The 22,339-nt window shown below is 40.5% G+C and overlaps 1 protein-coding gene across 2 annotated transcripts in view; it reads left to right on the top strand.

Annotated features, from left to right (window-relative positions):
• The window catches only part of CNTN5 (contactin 5), a 2,189,536-nt gene that overhangs the window by 751,036 nt on the left and 1,416,161 nt on the right, over nt 1–22,339 (top strand). The window lies entirely within an intron of this gene.

Below are 22,339 nucleotides of genomic sequence, written 5' to 3'. Positions count from 1 at the left end.
AGTCATATATATATACATATATATACACATATATATATATATATATATATATATATATATATATATATATATATATATATATATATATATATAGGTTGTCATGACATATCCTTACTTCATTTATATTTCATAATGTAATCATTCTATAAAGAGTTCCTTAAATTTTACTCAACACTGCAGCAATTAAAGGAAGTATTGTGCATTAGAACGAAGAGGCCGCGGGCTCCAAAAGTCTAATCGCAGACAGTCAAATATGGTTGACCTCTTACCCGGAAGCTTGTTCTGCTCTATCCCTATTATGTTAAACATCAAAAGACCAAAATAATAATGGAAATGTCAATTGTTGATTAATGAATAAAGCAAATGTCAAATGGTATAATTGGTAATTACCATCGCTTTCGAAAGCTAGCCCTTGTAGGATTTAGGAGACTGGCAAAGTTTGAGGCAGGAACGTTGAGCATATTGTCTTTATTATGTGCTGTGTTTTGTCTATTCAAGTACATTTTGGAGGTTGTGAGGGACAATGTATTAGCCAGAGTGCATATTAAAGCTACTAATTAAATACAATGCAATTTACCTCTACTTCATCATAATGACAGTCTTGATTACATGGCTAAAGTAGACGAGACATTTCACAAAGACGTGAAAAAAACAAACTATTCAGCACCGGCTTTTATGACTCAAAGTGAACTGTATGAAAAAGTCAAAAAATGGTCAAGTTTAATTACAGTCCTGAAGGTTTGGGATAAGGAAGGTCGTGATGGAATTTGCTGCTTTCTGTTCATTTATCATTAAAATGGATGAACCAAAAATGTTTTGTCATTGAAAGATAAGTAGAGATCTCATTATTAAAGTGTTGGGTCTATTCTGTCAAGTTATTAGATGCTAAAATACAAGGACTTCACTTCTGTGTATAGGAAGGAGACATAAAATATGGATGTGTGTTTCTTTACCTTTCTTCTTGGTTTGTCATATTCTCAGATGAGTGGTGCAAGATGACCAGAAAACAAAACATAAATTTGTCATACTGTCGGAAGACGTTTATACTATATGTGTCTTTCTGTGGAGATCCAGTTCTTGCCATACGGATTGCAGCCTCTCAAGGGTTTTGATAGAATGTAGCACAGTAATATTTTCAAATTTGTAATCTTTAATGAAATCCTTGAAGAATTAAGAATGGACACTAGAGATTAGTTGATATATCTGTAGAGGATTGAGTGGGAGTCAAATTTCATGAAATTTGTGGTTTCACACAAATTCAAACATTTTGAGATCAAAAAAAAAAACTTGACCCAGCACTATTTGCCACACTACTGAAGTATCAGAGAATGGGCTAACATCATTTTACTTTGACATGTGTCCTCCCCATAATGTCCTGCCGCTATGACATCTAGCGGATTATCACACCTTGTACAGTGGTGGTCAGTACCGGGGCCATCACAGATCAGCGGATCCCAGTGGATCACAGATTGTATAGGATATTTGTTTTCCATCTCTTGAGTTACTGGGTAAGTTTCTCTCTTTTGTAGAGTGTAAGCTTTTAAAATAAGCAGGGTTCTGTTCTCTCCCCTGTAGAGTGTAAGCTCCTATGGTCAGTGAGGTCCTCTCTCTCTCGGGTAGAATGTAAGCTCTTATGGTCAGCGGGGTCCTCTCTATCTCCCCAGTGGAGTGTAATCTCGCATGATCAGCTGGGTCCGCTCTCTCTCTCCTGTAGAATGTAAGCTCTTACGGTTAGCTGGGTCCTCTCTCTCTCATCTGTAAAGTATAAGCTCTTATTAACAGAGGAATCCTCTCTCTCTCTCTGTCTCTCTGCTGTAGAGTGTAAGCTTTTATGGTCAATGGGGTCCTCTCACTCTCCTGTAGAGTGTAAGCTCTTATGATCAGTGGGGTCCTCTATCTCTCATGTAGAATGTTATCTCTTATGGTCAGTGAGGTCCTCTCTCTCTTGTAGAGTATAAGCTCTTATGGTGAATGTGGTCCTCTCTCTCTCCTGTAGAGTGTAAGCTCTTATGGTCAGTGGGGTCCTCTCTCTCTCTCTTGTAGAGTGTAAGCTCTTATGATCAGTGGGGTCCTCTATCTCTCTCCTTTAGAGTGTAAGCTCTTAACCAGAGGGGTCCTCTCTGTCTCTCTCTCTGTCCCTCTTCTGTAGAGTGCAAGCTAGTGAGGTCAGCTGGGGCCTCTCTCTTCCTCCAGTAGAGTGTAGGCTCTTATGGTCAGTGGGGTCCTCTCTCTACAGTACAGTGTAAGCTCTTATAGTCAGTGGGGTCCTCTCCCTCTCCTGTAGCATGTAAGCTTTTATGGTCAGCAGATTCTCTCTATTATCCCCCTCATGTGTATTTTCCAAAGCAATTACAAGCTTTCCTGTATTGAGATTCACACTAATTTATTTGCCACAAATCAATTTTTTGGGGAAAATTCATATAAATTTGATTTCAAAAGAGTCACTTATCTCCATCGGACACCTCTGAAATATGTAAATTTTAGTATTCGTGTCATAGAAATTAAGTGCTGAATATTGTCTGGAGAGTAGGAGCTTTGTTTCAGGTTGAAACTCATTTTCAAGACTGTTGTAGGGGTTTTCCCACAAACAAAAGTACATTTTAATCAATAGATCTTGGAATAATAATAATTTCCATAATTGGATGTGTTTAATAAAAATGTTCCTGTGCTGAGATAATCTTATAAATGTGCCCCTGCTGCGTACTGTGTAATGGCCATGTCTGACCGTGCAGGAACATGGTCTAACTTTGGGGCTGTCTCCACTTCAGGCAATAGCTGTATTTTAAGATTTGACTCTGAATACTACTAATGTATTGAGGGAAAGACCAACTGGAGACCATGGTGAAGCAATGAAGAAGTAAATTAAATGTTTTATCTGTGAAATCATTAAAAAAAAAGTTAGTTACTTTTTAAATGATTCATATTAATCAACCTTTGCAGAGTTGTTTTTTCTCTTCGGAATATATTTAATTCGCGTTTTTTATCTCCTTCTTTCCCAAACACTATGCTGAAGTGCTATTTTTTTCCAATATTTTTTTATAGAGAATTCTAAAATATAACATACAACACACTGACCCACAGTCAGGGTCAGAGATACACAGGATGCCAACTCGCAGGTTAGTGAATTGCACAAACAAGTAAAGAACAGAAGCAACACAATCATTACATTAGCTTAAGAACAACAAAAAGAAAAGGATACTAACATGTCGGAAGGAGAAATGAAAGAAGGGAAGTAGTGGTGGGTGTGGAGAGGAATGTATGGAGTGAAGTTGGGGAGAAGCAATTTATGCAGAGTGCAGGGGGATCGCCAGAGCTGACGAGGACCAAAGATCCCAATTTCGAAACACTTTGTTTTTTGACTCTATGTTGGGTGATAGAAGGTATTTATGATGGAAATGTGTGTTTATTTTCCCACTCAGGTCCCCTACAGAGGGGATGTGGGGGATTTCCATCTTGCAACCAAGCACTGTGAATCTGAGCTAAGTATGTGGTCATCTGACCTTCTATGTTCAAATGGAACTTCATCAATACCTATATTCAGGACTGCCAGAGTAGGGTTAGCCACAAAATGGACTCCTGCGATTGAGGAAATAAAAAGGAAACCTGTAGTCTAGAATTAAAAAGTTAGAAAACTTTTTGACAGTGAGGGGGATTTACAAGTGGAACAGGATGCCACAAGAGGTGGTGACTTCTCTTTCAATGGGAGTCTTCAAACAGAGGCTGGACAGACATCTGTCTGAGATGGTTTAGTGAATCCTGCATTGAGCAGGGGGTTGGACCAGATGACCCTAGAGGTCCCTTCCAACTCTATCATTCTACGATTCTATGGACAAACATCGGTCTGAGATGGTTTAGTGAATCCTGCATTGAGCAGGGGGTTGGACATGATGACCCCAACTCTAATATTCTATGATTCTATGGACAGACATCTGTCTGAGATGGTTTAGTGAATCCTGCATTGAGCAGGGGGTTGGACCAGATGACCCTGGAGGTCCATTCCAACTCTAACATTCTATGATTCTATGGACAAACATCGGTCTGAGATGGTTTAGTGAATCCTGCATTGAGGAGGGGGTTGGACATGATGACCCCAACTCTAATATTCTATGATTCTATGGACAGAAATCTGTCTGAGATGGTTTAGTGACTCCTGCATTGAGCAGGGGGTTCGACCAGATGACCCTTGAGGTCCTTTTCAACTCCAACATTCTATGATTCTATGAGAATTCCCTGATCTTTGCACAGAACCACCAAACGTGGCTGAGAGTACCTATCTGGGCGCATGTATAAATCAAAAGAAAAAAAAAAGACAAAAGAGGGTTAGAAATTCTAAATACATTTTAATAAACAAGAGATTTTATTCCTGTATATGTAAATATATGTATAAAATATATAAAAAATCATTTTTTATGTGTTTTTTTTTGCTAGCAGAACCCTCAACAAGTTGCAGTTGACATCATAACAATTAAGTGGCCACAAAAAGACACATATAGAATAAATGTCTCCTGTTAGAGTATCGCATAATCAAGCTGGTCAGCTCAGGATATGTCGAGATAAGAGGGAAAGTATAAAAGAACACATTCTGCACCACAGTACTTGTAAATAAGAAAGAGCAAGCAAAAACTATGATATTCCTTCACTCTGGGACCTGGTGACAAAATAATAGCTTCATACCTAACAAAAGTATCTCCTGTGACTAATTACTTCATGATGGCATCTAAAAATTGTGATTAAGGATAGTCATTCTGTATTACTTCAACTAATCTTATGCTAGTGAAATGTGTTTTCCAGACCACCTTATTATCACTGTTCAGGGTCCACAGCATGACAGCCATTAGTATCTAACATGCCGCAGTGCATTAAGTCCCACGCTGTTAATGCATTGGGCGTTCGTAATTTAGCATACTTGGACCACTATATCCACTGACATTTTACCTATATTTATATCTTATGGGAATGTCACAATCTAAGTACATCTTCACCACCTGGACAGAAATTCATACGTAGGAGTTTACTTGTCTTCTGCAACCTGCACTTGCCCCTAAGCTATTTCGGAGAAACTTCTGAGAATTAGCATCTCCAAGACCTGTTGACCTTTCTCATCTTCTTAGCTTGTAGACTTCATAGCTTGGAGATAGCCCACACTTCTCTCATGAATGGCGTTGCTCAGGATATCCATTATTCATGGCTGGTTACAAAGCGTGCTTCTATTATTATGGGAAACGTCAAGTTAAATAAAATATCTAAAATCATTGCTGCAACAATCATTGGGAGCCTGTAGGATTTAAGATGACTGAGGTCATAATATTGTAACTTCGAAGTACCAAAAAAGTAATATTTGGTATATTTGTGAAATATCTGTTTTGTTTTATAAGTATTCATTTATTTTTGCTTATTAATCGGGGGGTCTAGTAAATATATGTTTTTTTTAAAGGCAGGGAATATTATTTAGCTTGAGTTTAATCTCTACTACCGCTTGAACACAATAAATCCAGACCTCTCTCGTCTCCTATTACTTCCAGGCAGCTGATTTTGTTAGGTTCAACCATAGGATCACTTGGGCTACGTTCACACATGAGCTTTTGATGTTGCAGATTTTCTGCACCATCTCTGCATTAAGTAAAATTGGTAACTTGCATTTTTTTAAAAAAAAAATAAGCAGCTTAAAAAACTCGCCAAAAGTTGATCTTGGGGAACGTAGCCTTAGCCTTAGGCATCCTTCATATATAAGTGTTTCCAGTACATGTTCCATCTGTTTTTTTCACAAATGCCACACGTACCCATTATAACCTATGTTGTAATGAAAATGTCTGTGTTTTTTCATGAAGTCCATGTAAAATCACACGAAGACATGTCTTTTTTTTACTGGCAGCATGGGTCAAGTCAATGGGTCCATGTAAAATATGTACAGTACACAGATGGCATCCGAGTTCCATCCATGTTCCATCTGTGTTCCATTCATGTTCCATCCGTGTTCCATCCGTGTTCCATTCATGTTCCATCCGTGTTCCATCCGTGTTCCATTCATGTTCCATCCATGTGCAACATGTGTTTAACATTTCAAAGTATAGGTAAAGCTATATAATTTCTTTTTCTTCATACCAAAAAAACACTGATGGCACACTGATCCAAAAAACTGATGACACCAATACTGTTTCTTTCCTGTACTGTTTTTACACAGACTTGTGAAGGGGGCCTTAGGCAGATCACTGGAGTGATTATGTAGATAGACAGCACATGACCAGGTAAGTAATCATCCATGATCTTGGAAGCAAGCAAAGATCTGATCAATGCAGATCATCTGGTAGGGTGATAATTTTTAGGCTCTGTGCGCACATTAAGTATTTCTAGTAGATTTGTCTTCGCCAAAATCTAGAGTTTTGGCAGGAAAAATGCTACGAAAATAAGTGTTTTTGATGCGTTTTTCAATTTTTTCCCCCCATTGTTTTGGATGGGTGAAAACGCTGCAAAAACGCTGAAAGAATTGACATGTTGCAGATTAGAAAAAGAAAACGCTTTGATGGTTCAAGTCCACAAGGAAGAAAATAATCAGCATGAACATTCAGAAATCTCATTCACTTTGCTAATACTCCTAAAATGTTGTTTTTTGTTTGTTTGTTTTCTGTGTGGAAACGCGAAACATGTGAACAAGCCCTTAGAAATTAAAAATTTCAAAAGTAAAGTCAACACTAAATCTATTGTAACCTTATTGATAGACAGAGGACTTTCTTAGCCAAGTCTTCTGCTTCCTGAAATGTGACATTTCACATTACGCTGTTATTCCCTGGAAAAAAAAAAGATCAATTGTGAAATCTTTTAGATTATTGGATTTAAATAATAATAAAAAAAATCATAGTATGTCCCATTTTGTAGACTGGTTTTGAAAAATAAATAACTTTATAAATGCCAATACCATAAGGAAGCTATGGAACTATTTCAATTAGACCAGTGTTTCCCAAACTCCAGCCCTTACGGCCCCCAACACATCATGTTTTCAGGATTTCCTTAGTATTGCATAAGTGATAGAACATGCGGCAATTTCTGATGCATTGATGATAATTCCATCACCTGTGCAATACTAAGGAAACCCTGAAAACGTGACCTGTTGGGGGCTGGAGTTTGGGAAACACTGATGTAGACCAACCTCACAATGCAGAATAAAACTCTAAAAGAAGCTTTAAAAACTTCATTATATCTGACATTCTGGTAGACAGCGATCAAGACACACTAGATAACTTAGCTTAATGGAAAACGAGCAGTAGAACAGCAGGCAGCAGTGCTGCCAGCCATGTGTACTGTTTCAGTAACTGTATGGAGGCTTTGTCTTTACATAGTAAGTTATCGGGATAAAAGTTACAATAAATTCTCAGACGTCCCCACTTCCAATTTTAGAAACTGCCATTTAAAAGTATATAGTCTATCTACTAAAAGTAATTACAGAGATAACTATTAAAGACAAGCCTGATATAGCAGAAAGTTGATTTTTAGTAGTGACTTCGTAGAATTGTTTTTGGTTTCTAATCTTTGCTAAAAAATGTGTTTTCCCTTAACTTTCCGAAAATTGTATTAAGAACTCAAATTTGTCACAATGAAGCTTCCATACATTATGAAGAGAGGCTAGTAAAATCCTCAACAGGCTGCAATTGATATCACAACCAGTTGGTAGCTACTAGTGATGAGCGAGCATGCTCGTTTAACACTTTCACCGAGCATGCTCGGGTACTTCCCAAGTGTCTTTGACGTGCTCGTATATTATGTTTCAGTCCCTGCGTCTGCATGATTTATGGCTGTTACGCATCCTAAACACATGTGAGGATTCCCTAACAAACAGACAATCTCAGAATGTGTTTAGGATGTGTAACAGCCATAAATCATGCAGATACAGGGACTAAAACATAATATTTGAGCACGCCGAAGATACTCGGGAAGCACTCGAGCTTGCTCGGTGAAAGGGTTAAAAGAGCCAGCTCGTTCATCACTAGTAGCTACATATAGACACATACAGTATATCATACATATCTCCCAACAGAGTATCCCAAAATCATGTTTTTCTTTCAAACCGAGTCATTTCACTATAATCATCGCAGAATATGTTAAGCCAAGAGAAAATATAAGGATATGTACATCTTTAAAATAATAACCTATATATTACAATGATTGGGTATATATCCAGCCAACTGCATAACTCCTACAAGAGCCCTCACCTACCATGTGCCCTTCTTAATACTTTTTAAAGTTTTATATGGCAGAGGGGCTTCCCCGACAACAGTATTCAGGCGCAACTGCTTCCTCTGAAAACCCTATAGCTTTAAATCTAGGCATTGGTGCTACACGGTGCCTATTGGAGCTAGGCTATAGTGCCAATAGGAAAATCAACCCTGAACATTAATCAAACATGCTAAGGTCTTTACTAGAGATGAGAGAAGTTACTTGAGTGGAAGTGAATTCTACAAAAATCTGCATTCATCAAAATGCAGATTTTTTAGTAATTCTCTTCTGCGCAGATACAGCAAAATAATGGTCACCCGAAGAATGAGTAAAACACTTTCTCATCGGGTGAAATAATCTTTTGGGCAGTTCAATAAAATCATCATTTTCGACTGTACATCATCATAAGTGGCACTAGAGTTCAAGTCCTCTTCCTCTCTGAAGAGGCAATTTGCACAGTTAATTTCCCATAGGAGTATTGCATGGCCTATAAGTTTCCTTACACTGGCATGTCATTCTCCACAAGGAAAAATGTCACCCTTTAGATGCCAGTCATAAGTCTCTCATAAAACCAAATCAGATCTCATGCTTTGCATTGACAAGAGGCAAAACCCCGAAACACAGTGCCTGCAATTTGAAATTTTGCTTTGGCTTTTATCCGAAGTCATATGACAAGGCTCGTTAAAGGGTCGATATTGAGATTGCTGCTTCCAATAGGTGGCACTAGAGTTCAAGTCCTTTCCCTCTTTGAAGAGGCAATGTGCATATTTATTTTCCCAGAAGAGCATTGTATGGTCTATAAGTCTCCTTACAGCGGCATGTCAAGCATGTCACTTTTCACAAGGAGAAATGTTACCCCTTAGATCCCTGTGTAAACAGGACTCACACTGCTGAGAACTATGGCAGCCTATGTGCACTGAGCGATCTAGTATAGATCCCTCAGTGCACATCATTTACTTTTGGTCTGTCTGTGTAAATACAAGGTTACCAATTGGCTTTTGAAAGAGCTAAAGATAAAATCAAAAAAGAAAAGATGGGAAAAAAAATGCCAGGTCTTGAAAGGGTTAAATGACTCAAGGATAATTTTGCACGTGCACAAAGTTAAGCAATCTTTGATCATTTTGAATTAACAAGGATATAAGATATCACAGTTATTTTTAGTGACATCTACGCCAGCACCTAATGAATTCTCATTAGCAAAAGCCTGAAGGAAATCTGACACAATGGGAAAGAGATACATTGTATCAGAAGGAAGGTTTGGTTCAGTAAGCATCACAAGACTGAACGAGGACTTGATACTTTGCTAAATTTGTGAAATGTGTTAGGAAATTGTAATATGTTCAATTTCAGTGTTTAAAAGATACTAAAAGATAGTAGGGGCACAACCATTTGGTTTCCAAAAGTGTTTAGTCCTTGGTGTTTCCAAAATCCTAGTTTAGGGTCCTTTTATTGTGAAAGGATGAGGGGTGCCATTTATACCAGGATGAGGGGGGGCCATGCATACCAGGATGAGGGGTACCATGCATACCAAGATGAAGGGGCCATGCATACCAGAATGAGGGGGGCCATGCATACCAGGATGAGGGATGAGGGGGGCCATGCATACCTACATAAAAAGCTGATTTTTGCCCCAAAAGGGGATGTAGCTTACTGGAAAATGAGTTTGGTTTTACATGTTTGAAATTAAACCAAGATTCACATGACCAGAATTGGTTTCTGCTCTTCCAGCTCCAGTGATAATGTGTATCATCCTAACACCTCCCTAATACTGTCAATGATTGGCTACAAGGATCACATGTAGAGATGAGCGAACCTAAACTGTAAAGTTCGAGGTTTGTAGCAGACAACTAATGTCCGGTGCTGAACTCCGAATGCAGACTCTGGAAATCTGTTTTAGTGTTCAGAGTTTGGATGTTGAGGAGAGAGAGAGACTTTTGAAGCCCCCTAGATCTTACTACGACCATTTTACAGCACCACAATTTGGGTCACCATTGAATTCTTTGGGCTTTGGGTTCGGGTACAAGTTCAGGTAGAGTTCTGGTATTCGAACAGAACTTTGTACTAAAGTTCGCTCGAACCCGAACATCTTCGGTCCGCTCATCTCTAGTCACATGTCATGTTATCAAAACATTGTTGCCCAATAAAAACAAAGATTGGTGGGGGACCTGGGAGATGGAGACAAAGTAGACATTCTAAGGTAGACTAAATTACAATTAAATGGACCAAAAATAAGCAATTGAGGGCACTTAAAGTATAACCAACATTCTATTTTTTTTTCCATAAAGTGATAGTACACATGAAAATAAGAAAATTTGTAATATATCTTATCAGAGATATCTGCTTCTTTCTCCTCCTGGACTAATCTTTCATTCTCTAAACTCTCAATTTCTGGATAAAATATGTGTTCGGTGAAGATAGGAGATGGCAGATCATACTAATGCCATTCTATGGAGAGGCGAGGAATCTTAGAATCTTACCAGTAGCAATCGCCATCTCCTATCTCAGTAATGTAAATACTAAATACAGAATTTAAATTGAATTGAAAATTTTGTGAACGAATGATGAGTCCTGGTGGAGAAAAAAACAGATTTCTCTGATATGATAAATTAAAAAGTTTCTTAATTTTAACTCGTACTATTGAATTTTGCAATAAAAATTAAAACGATGGTTACACTATAAACACTTCAAGGGGTTTTCCCACAAACAAAGTTCATTTTAATCAATAGATCTTGGAATAAAAATAAGTTCCACAATTTGATGTGTTAAAAAAATATGTTCCTGTGCTTAAATAATCTTATAAATGTGCCCCTACTGTGTACTGTGTAATGGCTGTGTCTGACCGTGCAGGAGCATGGTCTGATCATACCACATCTCCTGGGCAGGGGAGGAAGCAAAAGAGTATACAGACATTACTGCATGGGATCGCAAATTATTCTTTTGTGAGGCAAATCATTTCCCTGCCTGTTTTTAAGTAATGTTTTACCTGAAAGAAAGAATCATTTGTGATCCCATGCTGTCCTGTCTGTATACTCTTTTTGTCCTCCCTTGCCCAGGAGATGTGGTATGATCAGATCATGTTCCTGCACGGTCAGACACAGCCATTACACAGTACACAGCAGGCGCACATTTATAAGATTATTTAAGCACAGGGACATTTTTTTTAAACACATCCAATTGTGGAACTTATTATTATTCCAAGATCTATTGATTAAATTGTTGATTAAAATTAACTTTGTTTGTGGGAAAATGCCTTTAATGGGGATATGTCACCTTATTGGAAATCTATGCTGAAACATCTTCATTTTTTTTTCTATTTTCTTCACATGATTATGGGGCAGACATCTCATTTAAAATGCTGGTCTGAACTGTGAGCAAGGGATGCACAGATTTGGCTTTACAACAGGCACTTGGACATTCAGTGACAAAATATAATTTTGTGGGCATGCTCTGTGAAAAGTGCAGAGAGTACTGTGCAGAGAGGAAAAGGAAGCAGGATGACTTATCTGTCAGAATCACCTATATATCTGTCATCTGGGCTTTTTTCCCCACTATTTTTATAGACAAGATATCTCCAAATGGTAATCCAAATACTTTGATGGTAGAGAGACTGCGACCCCTCAACTCACTGCAGGATTTTAAGGCCACCTAGAATATTTTCATGTGGTTTTTTTTTGGCTTATTGAACATATATTCATTTTTTTGCAGACTGTCAAGCAGTAAAATAAAAGAATAAAAATAAAGACATATCTGATGTGCAAATCAAAATCACATGTTCAAATCTTAGGGTTTGTGAAAGTAATGTGAAACAAGCTATCCATTTTGTATCCAAGTGATGTCTGTTTTTCACTGAAACACTAAATTGATCTTTGTGAAAGGAGTCTAGAAAGTGGTATAAAAAACATAAAATCTAAAAAATATATCAAAATAAAAAAAATAAAAAAAAAGTAAAAAAATGGGAATGAGATAAGTACATTTCCAATATAATATCACAACCAATAAAACATGATGAAATATGTCAGCATCCAATGTACTTTATAGGCTTAATATTGTCATATTAAATCAGAATTTAAAATTTAAAATAGAGATTTGGAGACTCGACTGCAGGCAAACGGCATAAAATTCGAGAGATTTCTGTAAATTCAGCCAGATGATTCTAATTGAGTTTCTTGTTCTCCCTGCTAGCCTAGCTCTGTTGTATTGATTTCTCTACAACATGATTGTATGGGCACCGGGGAATCATCTGTAAACTTAATTAGTAGAGGTTCACATGACTAATTTTGTTGTCCATTTTATAAAATGGTACTGGCTTAGTGGACTGAATTCATGAAATTAAACATTCATCGTATTCGTAATAAATCAATAAAGTGCCCACAAGAGCATTACACTGATCGCAAGTCCAAAGGTCAATGGCTTTCTGTTTTGGCCCCCTGAGTTTTCTGTAAGTAACTTAAATGAGAAAATTACATTTGTGGCACATGATACTAATACTGATAGCTTCACCAAGATTTCGTGGAACAGGGCACCAATATTTTCTAATTCCCTTCACCCTAACCCTTGATGCCCCCATGTAATAAGCTGTTCGTCAGGCTATTTGTCCATTTTAGCCCGGACAAGAGCTAATGATGTATACTGTTACGCACACACCCGGACTGACTGGTGTGAGCATGATTAGTGATCCCACTGTACCATGAACCGAGGAGTGCCTGGAGGGGCGTAACTAAATATCAACTCGGTCCCACCAAGGTCACACGGCGGCTCAGTCGACTAAGTGAACCAGGGAGGAACCGAGAAGAGGGACTAGGTGCTACTCCAGGTCAGACCCCGGTCACAGCTGTTGACCCACACCGGGGAATGCAGGAACAGGCTGGTTAGGCTGGCATACAGACAGGTGGATACTGGCAGGCACAGCTGGTATGCAGACAGGTGGGTATTGGCAGGCACAGCTGGTATGCAGACAGGTGGGCACTGGCAGGCATCACTGGCATGCAGACAGGCGGGTACTGGCAGGTAGGAACACAGGCAGGATAGGGACCAGTACAGAGTGGGACACAGGTGCGGTAGACGAGCAGAGCAGAGCAAAACTCGCAGATGCGCTAGACAAGCAGAGCAGAGCAAAACCCGCAGATGCAGTAGACAAGCAAAGCAGAGCAAAGCCCGCAGGTGCGGTAAAAAAGCAGAGCAGAGCAAAACCCGCAGATGCGGAAGACAAGCAGAGCAGAGCAAAACCCGCAGATGCGTTAGACAAGCAGAGCAGAGCAAAACCCGCAGATTCAGTATACAAGCAGAGCAGAGCAAAACCCGCAGATGCGGTAGACAGGCAGAGCAGAGCAAAACCCGCAGATGCGGTAGACAAGCAGAGCAGAGCAAAACCCGCAGATGCGGTAGACAAGCAGAGCAGAGCAAAACCCGCAGATGCGGTAGACAAGCTGAGCAGAGCAAAACCCGCAGATGCGGTAGACAAGCTGAGCAGAGCAAAACCCGCAGATGCGGTAGACAAGCTGAGCAGAGCAAAACCCGCAGATGCGGTAGACAAGCAGAGCAGAGCAAAACCAGCAGATGCGGTAGACAAGCAGAGCAGAGCAAAACCCGCAGGTGCGGTAAACAAGCAGAGCAGAGCAAAACCGCAGGTGCGGTGAACAAGCAGAGCAGAGCAAAACCGCAGATGCGGTGAACAAGCAGAGCAGAGCAAAACCGCAGGCGCGGTGAACAAGCAGAGCAGAGCAAAACCGCAGGTGCGGTGAACAAGCAGAGCAAAACCGCAGGTGCGGTGAACAAGCAGAGCAAAGCAAAACTGCAGATGCGGTGAACAAGCAGAGCAGAGCAAAACCGCAGGTGCTGTGAACAAGCAGAGCAGAGCAAAACTGCAGGTGCGGTGAACAAGCAGAGCAGAGCAAAACCGCAGATGCGGTGAACAAGCAGAGCAGAGCAAAACCGCAGGTGCGGTGAACAAGCAGAGCAAAACCGCAGGTGCGGTGAACAAGCAGAGCAAAGCAAAACTGCAGATGCGGTGAACAAGCAGAGCAGAGCAAAACCGCAGGTGCGGTGAACAAGCAGAGCAGAGCAAAACCGCAGGTGCGGTAAACAAGAAGAGCAGAGCAAAACCGCAGGTGCGGTGAACAAGCAGAACCAGATAAACACAAGGTACTTACAATGAAGTAGCGATTGTACACAAAACTCACAAACAGAAGTACAGAGACAACGATTTGGAGTTAGGTGCAGGTTCAGATACTGCAGGAAAAGGGAAGGTTTGGACATAGAGACAAACAGGAAATGAGCTAGGAAACTGTTCAGACAGGGACTGAACCGGGAACAAGATACAGGAACGAGCCTGAGAACTCAACCCCCAGGGAGGCGGAAACAGACTAGAAGTCAGAGATACAGGTAACGGCCCTGGGTACTCAGACAAGATTCAATACAGGACCTGGCAACTCACAGTGGCACAGAACACACTGTAAGAAAGTGTTGCTCAGGCACCTCCTACTGGGTGGAGGGGGTTTAAGTATCCAGTGACTCACAGCAATAGGCTGGGGACGCATTAGGACTGCGCACACTGTAGCTTTAAGAATCAGGAAGCACCAGCGCCGCCGCCCTAAGCCAGCAAACAAGAGACATACAAACAGCAGGTACTGGAGCAAAGTGTGCAGCCTGGCCTGATAAGTAAGATTGCGGTCTTGCATGGTGGGAGATGGTAAGCCATGCAAGCACGCCGCCAGGGTTGTTACATATACTCAGGGCAGCACAGTGTCTCAGTGGTTAGCAATGTTTCTTTGCAGCACTGGGGTCCTGAGTTTATATTCCACCAAGGACAACATCTTCCTAGGAGTTTGTATGTTCTCCCCATGTTTGCTTGGGTTTCCTTTGGGTTCTCCGGTTTCCTCCCACACTTCAAAGACATCCTGAATGTAGATTGTGAACCCAAATGGGGACAGGAATGATGTATGTAAAGCGTTGCGGAATGTGATGGCGCTATATAAGCAAATAATATAAATAAATACTCTCTCCAGGAATACATGCAGCCACTTCCAGAAGACATTACCCTAGTATTGTAGATTCTGGTGGTAAACCCAAGCCCCTACCCATAAAATTTTTCCAATAATAAAAACTCTGACCCTTCTGTTTGGATAATATTGGCCACAGCCGCCTTTATTTAACAAGTACTTACTTAGTAATTTAACAACTTGAATAAACTTGGTAAGGTCCTTGAAGCTACGAAGGACTCTGGTGGTTCCCCAAACAAGCAATAAACCATAATTACTCCCAGCCATAACCCACAAAGGTTCGGGAGCACCATAACCCAAAAGATTCCTTTTCCATTGACAGACTCACAGGGACCCGACATTCCTTTACCAGGAGTCCCAAAAATCACCAGTCCAACTGAGCAATCCTTTACTATTTGGTAATCCATATCCTGATGAATCCCCGGACCAGTTTAGAACCAACTTCAAGGACCTCCCTAGCACCATAAGCCAACATGACCAAAATACTCCGAATACTCCAACAAATAGGGAGGGAGGGCTGGTCTGTAGCTCTATTCCTATGAGTAGGAATGTCAAAACGCTGCCCTCACTTATCCTTATAAACCCTCACACTGACGCTACTTCTCCCCCACTCAAAGATTAATCTCCACCTTCTCTCTAAACCATCGTCATGTTGGCCTTTGCCCATCATCTGGGGCTGTGACTATGGCCTTCTCTTGATGGCAAATGTGTTTATTTGAGCAGCTTTATTAATGGAGTCTGTATTTTTTTGCTTAGTGCTTTAGTATACAGTGTAGTGTCATATAAAAAATCTAAATCCAAGGCACAGGACAGGATTACAAGTTGGACCATGCACCTATTTCCTGCTGCAATGTTTAGGTGATATTCGCACTAGATTATGCACTTGGCAGACATCTCTCTTTCCTGAATTCACCATATACTCGTATGTGCATTCTAGGCAGTGACAGACACAATGAGAAGTCCTACTGCAATGAAAATATGTCCTGTTTTACGGCATTACTAAGTTATACAGTTTTAATTATACATGAAAGAATCTTTTGGAATTCAAATTTGCCATCTACGAAGAATTTTTATGTTTAAAAAATTAAGAGCAAATCAGTTTGCTCAGAATCGCAAGTACTGCAAATCTTCCATTTGCCCTAAAAACACGTGGGTAACACTCTAAGAATTCCTAGAACACTTATCAAGCTTTTTACCACAAACAAAGCCTTAGTGATGTCCAAGTAACCTCAACATATATGACTAAGGGTAAATGGATGATAACTTTTTTTCACTATTGTCTTGTCACACACTATCTGTAATGTTTGTTCAGTGTTCTTTGGATTTCCCTCCCTATCTCTAGTGCTAAACTGTGAGCTGTGACGTTTTCTCACTATCCAGATTCACTGCAAAGCTCCTGCTGCATTCCATATCTCGGCTTTTATACCGGCTATGATAGTCCATCTTGTTTGGTTGTGCTATACCTACTGAGGTGATAGCTGCAAGGCACTATGGGGAAATCTGCGTGGATTCTCCTAAAGTTATGTAATCCTTCCCTGCTCATGCAATCTTCTGCTTTGTATAAAATGATAGTGGGCATTTTTTTGGCGCTTTAACATGAATTAAATTGCATATTGTTCAAATTCACCAAGACTAGTGATTTTCCTAAGATTCAATGCATATTTGATTCGCAATGAAACGATTTGTGCATCTCTAGCAGAAGTTGTTACTTCGGGTGGTTTTAAGGATCGATAATGTACAAAGACCAGAGTAAAAGCAATATTAGCCCTGGCATGCTATTTGACCATTTTACTTTTTGCAGTTTGAAAATTTTGCCTGTGGCTACACAGTGACATTGTCCATCTCACACGTTGCATTGCCAGTGTTACCCACCTGTTCTGCTTCCAGCGCTGTGTACTCCTCCTGCCTCAGCCCGATGCCTCTGCTCCTCTGCATGTCGTATTGCCATGATGTCCTGAAACGCTGCTATGATGTAATTCTGTCATTTTTTTGTTCTCTCTCTGGTGCATAATTTAAGCTCTTATGATTAGTGGGGTTCTCTCTCTACTGTAGAGTGTCACTTCTCATGATCAGTGGAACCCCCTTCTATCTCTCTCTTGCCCATAGAGTATAAGATCTTATGATCAATGGGGTCCTCTCTCTCTTGCCTGTAGAGTGTAAGCTCTTATGATCAGCGGGGTCCTCTCTCTCTCTTCTGTAGCGTGTAAGCTCTTATGATCAGTGAAATCCTCTCACTTCTGTAGATTGTAAGCTTTTATAATCAGTTGGTTATTTCTTTTATAAAGATCAAGATCTTATGGTCAGTGGGCTTCTCTATCTATTTCTTTCTCATGTGCAAAGTGTAAGCTTTTATGATCAGGGGGTTCCTCTTTCTCTATATCTCCTGTAGAGTGTAAGCTCTTATGGTTAGTGGGGTCCTCTCTGTCTCTCCTTTAGAGTGTACACTCTTATGATCAGCGGAGTCCTCTCTCTCTCCTGTAGAATGTAAGTTCTTATGGTCAGCAGGGTCCTCTCTCTCTCCTGTAGGTTATAAACTCTTATGATCAGCAGGGTCTTCTCTCTCTCTCGTAGAGTGTAAGCTCTTATGGTGAGCAGGGTCCTCTCTCTCTCCTGTAAAGTGTAAGCTTATGGTCAGCAGGATCCTCTCTCTCTCCTGTAAAGTGTAAGCTTATGGTCAGTGGGGTCCTCTCTCTCTCCTGTAGAATGTAAGCTCTTATGGTCAGTGGGATCCTCTCTCTCTCCTGTAGGGTATAAACTCTTATGATCAGCGAGGTCTTCTCTCTCTCTTGTAGAGTGTAAGCTCTTATGGTCAGCAGGGTCCTCTCTCTCTCCTGTAAAGGGTAAGCTTATTGTCAGCAGGATCCTCTCTCTCTCCTGTAAAGTGTAAGCTTATGGTCAGTGGGGTCCTCTCTCTCTCCTGTAGAATGTAAGCTCTTATGGTCAGTGGGATCCTCTCTCTCTCCTGTAGGGTATAATCTCTTATGATCAGCGAGGTCTTCTCTCTCTTTTGTAGAGTGTAAGCTCTTATGGTCAGCAGGGTCCTCTCTCTCTCCTGTAAAGGGTAAGCTTATTGTCAGCAGGATCCTCTCTCTCTCCTGTAAAGTGTAAGCTTATGGTCAGTGGGGTCCTCTCTCTCTCCTGTAGAATGTAAGCTCTTATGGTCAGTGGGATCCTCTCTCTCTCCTGTAGGGTATAAACTCTTATGATCAGCGAGGTCTTCTCTCTCTTTTGTAGAGTGTAAGCTCTTATGGTCAGCAGGGTCCTCTCTCTCTCCTGTATAGTGTAAGCTTATGGTCAGCAGGGTCCTCTCTCTCCTGTAGAAAGTAAGCTCTTATGGTCAGTGGGTTCCTGTCTCTCTCTCCTGTAGAATGTAAACTCTTATGATCAGTGAGGTCCTCTCTCTCTCCTATAGAGTGTACGCTCTTATGGCCAGCGGGGTCCTCTCTCTCTCCTGTAGGGTATAGACTATTATGATCAGCGAGGTCCTCTCTCTCTCGTAGAGTGTAAGCTCTTATGGTCAGCGGGGTGTTCTCTCTCTCTCGTAGAGTGTGAGCTCTTATGGTCAGTGGGGTCCTCTCTGTCTCTCCTGTAGAGTGTAAGCTCTTATGGTAAGCAGGGTCCTCTCTCTCTACTGTGAAGTGTAAGCTTATGGTCAGCAGGGTCCTCTCTCTCTCCTGTAGAATGTAAGCTCTTATAGTCAGCGGGGTCCTCTCTCTCTCTCTCCTGTAAAATGTTATCTCTTATAGTCAGTGGGGTCCTCTCTCTCTCTCCTGTAGAGTGTAAGCTCTTATGGTCAGTGAAGTTATCTCTCTCTCCTGTAGAGTGTAAGCTCTTATGGTCAGCGGGTTCCTCTTTCTCCTATAGAGTGTAAGCTCCTATAGTCAGCAAGGTTCTCTTTCCTCTTCACTAGGTGCATTTTACAAGTGATTACAAGCTTGCATTAATGATATTTACGCAGATCAAAGTTTTGGGGAAAATTCAGCAAAGTTGGCAAATTCGAATTTCGAAAGATTCGCTCCTCTCTAGTCACAACTACAGGATTTTGCAGGTCACACAGACAATGTTCTGCACTGTTTGGCCACATGACATATGATAAAGTCTAATGTCTCTGTATAGACCCAGCCTTATATCTACTGTATCCTGACTTGATTTAAAAGCCCTTCTAGAAATAGAGGAGACTATGGTGAAGAACTTCTAATAAACACTAAATGAAAAGGATTCATCCCCGCGTGACGAATGGCAATATTTACTTTGTATATCTTTACAAAGAGAAAAGAAGTAAGCCACGAGCTTCTCGCGATGAGTAATGATTGTTTTGAAGTCTTGAAATTCACAGGGGTCCTATGTAGCTAAAATAATTAAAAGAACTTGCAGATTATACCTGTATCAACTCCATTTTGTGTCTATCTCTGATCATGACAGACGCAAGGCTGTTTGCTACATGGAATTAAAAAGCACCGCAGGGTGACCAGCATATCTCGGCTCAGCGGGAAACCTTCTCTCTGAATTCTGTTTAGTTACATTGTCTGCAGTGACATCAACACGTTCCTGCCAACAATAAAGCGGGGGCGAGATAAGACGGCGGAATAAAGTTATAATAACCAAAATATCACAAAATTCTTTTTAAATGAAATGTTTGCATTTTCTTCTGACGTCCTCATTAAAATCCTAGCACAATTTTCAGATTGACCCAGGTCTTAGCAATTGACCGGTAAAAGTTTTTGTTGATATTCCGAAGGCAAATTAGTAGTAAAACTTTGCTTCTTATGGGCAGGCCGAATGTTTGATCTTTGTTTATTTTTTAGCTTTTTATTTAGCTCACTTTTATCCATTACTACAAGTCTTTTTTAAAAGGGAAAATCCAGTCAAAATGATCTTTTGATACATCATGGGCTGTTGTAAGATCTTGGAATACATCTAATTTTCACAATGGAGGAGCCCTACGGGGCTCACACTCCAGCTAAGGAAAATTCTATTCAGTCAATGGCAGTATTCATGTGTTTATTTTTAGAGGATATGCTGTAGATTTTCTGTATCAGGAAAGTGGATCTGATTTCAATAAATTTTATTTTTTCAAGCAGAAAGTGAAATCCGCAACAAATCCACAGCAAAATTAGTTATCATGGATTTAGTTAAAAATTCCACAAAGCTTCCACAACTTATTTTTCCCGTACAGTTTAAGTTAGCTTGAACATAGCCACAATGTTGGGTCAAATTTCCATTTGTAGAAATCTCAGTTCAATGACAGAAGATTTTGAGATCTACAGAGATCATGGCCCCGATTTATTAAAAGGAATTAGTCACCAGGTTTTTGTACCACAAATTTTTCTTTCTGGCATAAGAAACGCCACAGCTAGTCATAAATTAAATGAGCTGTAGTGACACCCCCCCAACTCGTTACCAATTTAGACCATTTTGGTAGAGCTGGGAGAAACTAGCGTGATAACACCAAAACTTGCAAAATTTTTATGCAACTTCAAGGTGGACAACATTTTTCTACTTTCCAAAGATTTTTACACCAGAATTCTGGTGTAAAAGCTTTGATGTATTGAGGCCAATATCTTTTAGCCTTGTGTTTTAGAACTTGTCCTTATGTACAACACATCACTAGAGCGTGAGGTCACAGATATGTACGGAACACAGTGAGAAACCAATATTGCATAATAATTAGATTCAAGGCAAAAACTGTGAAATATAATATTATAACTCTGTTGCATTAATCCCCCCCCCCATGAGTCAATATTAAAACCATTCCTTTTTTCCTTTCTGATTGTGAATACAAATTAAAGAGCTAGGCTCACCCTTTTGTTTCAAGAGCACACTGCTTCACAGCCCCTTGACTTTCTCATCGCTGGGGGAGTGTGTCATGGGTGTGTCAGAGGTGACAGACAATCGCTCTGCAGCTGGTTGCAGGAGATCTCTACGTTTGGCATTACAGACATCTTCTTAGAGGCTGGCTGTCTCTAGGACCCAGCGGCTACCTCCCTCTGGCTAATTAGCTCCCTGGCCTGGGTGTATATATACCTGGTCTGTCTGAGAGGGAGGTGCCGGCGATATTCATTACTACTTGTGAGGCTTTAGCAAGAGCAGTACTTTGTCCTCTCTGGAGCTTGAGGCCTTTCATTTGTCTGGAGTCGTCTAAAGCTAAGCAACTCCCCCCTGTCTGTCCTCCCTTGTTGTCTTTAGTGTTCAATGGGGATCGACTAGTGCTCATCTCCTCCCTTCCCTAACGTTAGCCATATGCCAGGGAAAGACAGGGCGCGGCACGCATACGGCGATTGGTGAAGAACCAATATAGGGACGGTAGTTGAGACAGGGTGACACTAGACCAGACTAGGAGGTCTCCACTCCCCCCTTTCCCTAGAGTCTGGGCTCCCTTTCCCTCTTCCGTCTGTGTTGCACTAAGTCTTTCCCACACGTTGCGTGACAGAGTGGTTACTTGATTGACAGTTCGGACCAGCGGCATCATTGCTCCATTGGCCCAAACTGTGCCCTCCCAATACTGCTGTATGAAGGGGGCAGTGGTGCTAAAGCTGCCAGGTCTTGGGAGCTAACGATCCCAAACAGCTACATAATAGAAGAGAGCTTGTAAGCGCTGCTCATGTTCAGTCAACCCAGCTTGATCACTGAATGGTTTGAAATAAAAATAAAAAATTAAATTAAAAAAATGTATAAATCAAGGGAATGGTAAATATTTTAAATAAAAAGAATAAGAAGTAACTTGGAAAGATTTTTGTTTTTACAGGCACTTTCCAATTATTCCCATAACCCTTTCAAGATTCTGCTCAATTGCATTCCAGACTCTTGAAAGAACAATAAAAAAAATAACAATAGTGATATTTTAAGATGTGCAATTTGTAAATGCTGGAATTATAGAATCCTTCATATAACTCCATGGAAAATTCTACTCTGCAAATAAGTCTGCCGGACCATTTTATCCTTTGTCTAAAAAAAAGTTTTATCAGTATGAAAATCTTACAAGTTTTCTGCTGATTTATGTGTTTGATTTGGTTCTGTACAGAAAGTGTAAATTCTATGAGGTGTTAGTATAATGGGACTGGAGGTGATGACAGTGCTGTGAAGATTTACTTTCCAAAAGGAAATGTTAAGTAATCGCTGTGCCAGGCTTCTAA

This window comes from Phyllobates terribilis, unplaced genomic scaffold, assembly GCF_046119375.1.
Source record: "Phyllobates terribilis strain yellow unplaced genomic scaffold, ASM4611937v1 Scaffold_2__4_contigs__length_985480577, whole genome shotgun sequence".
Lineage (NCBI taxonomy): Eukaryota > Metazoa > Chordata > Amphibia > Anura > Dendrobatidae > Phyllobates > Phyllobates terribilis.
This window is presented reverse-complemented; position numbering and strand designations above follow the sequence as displayed.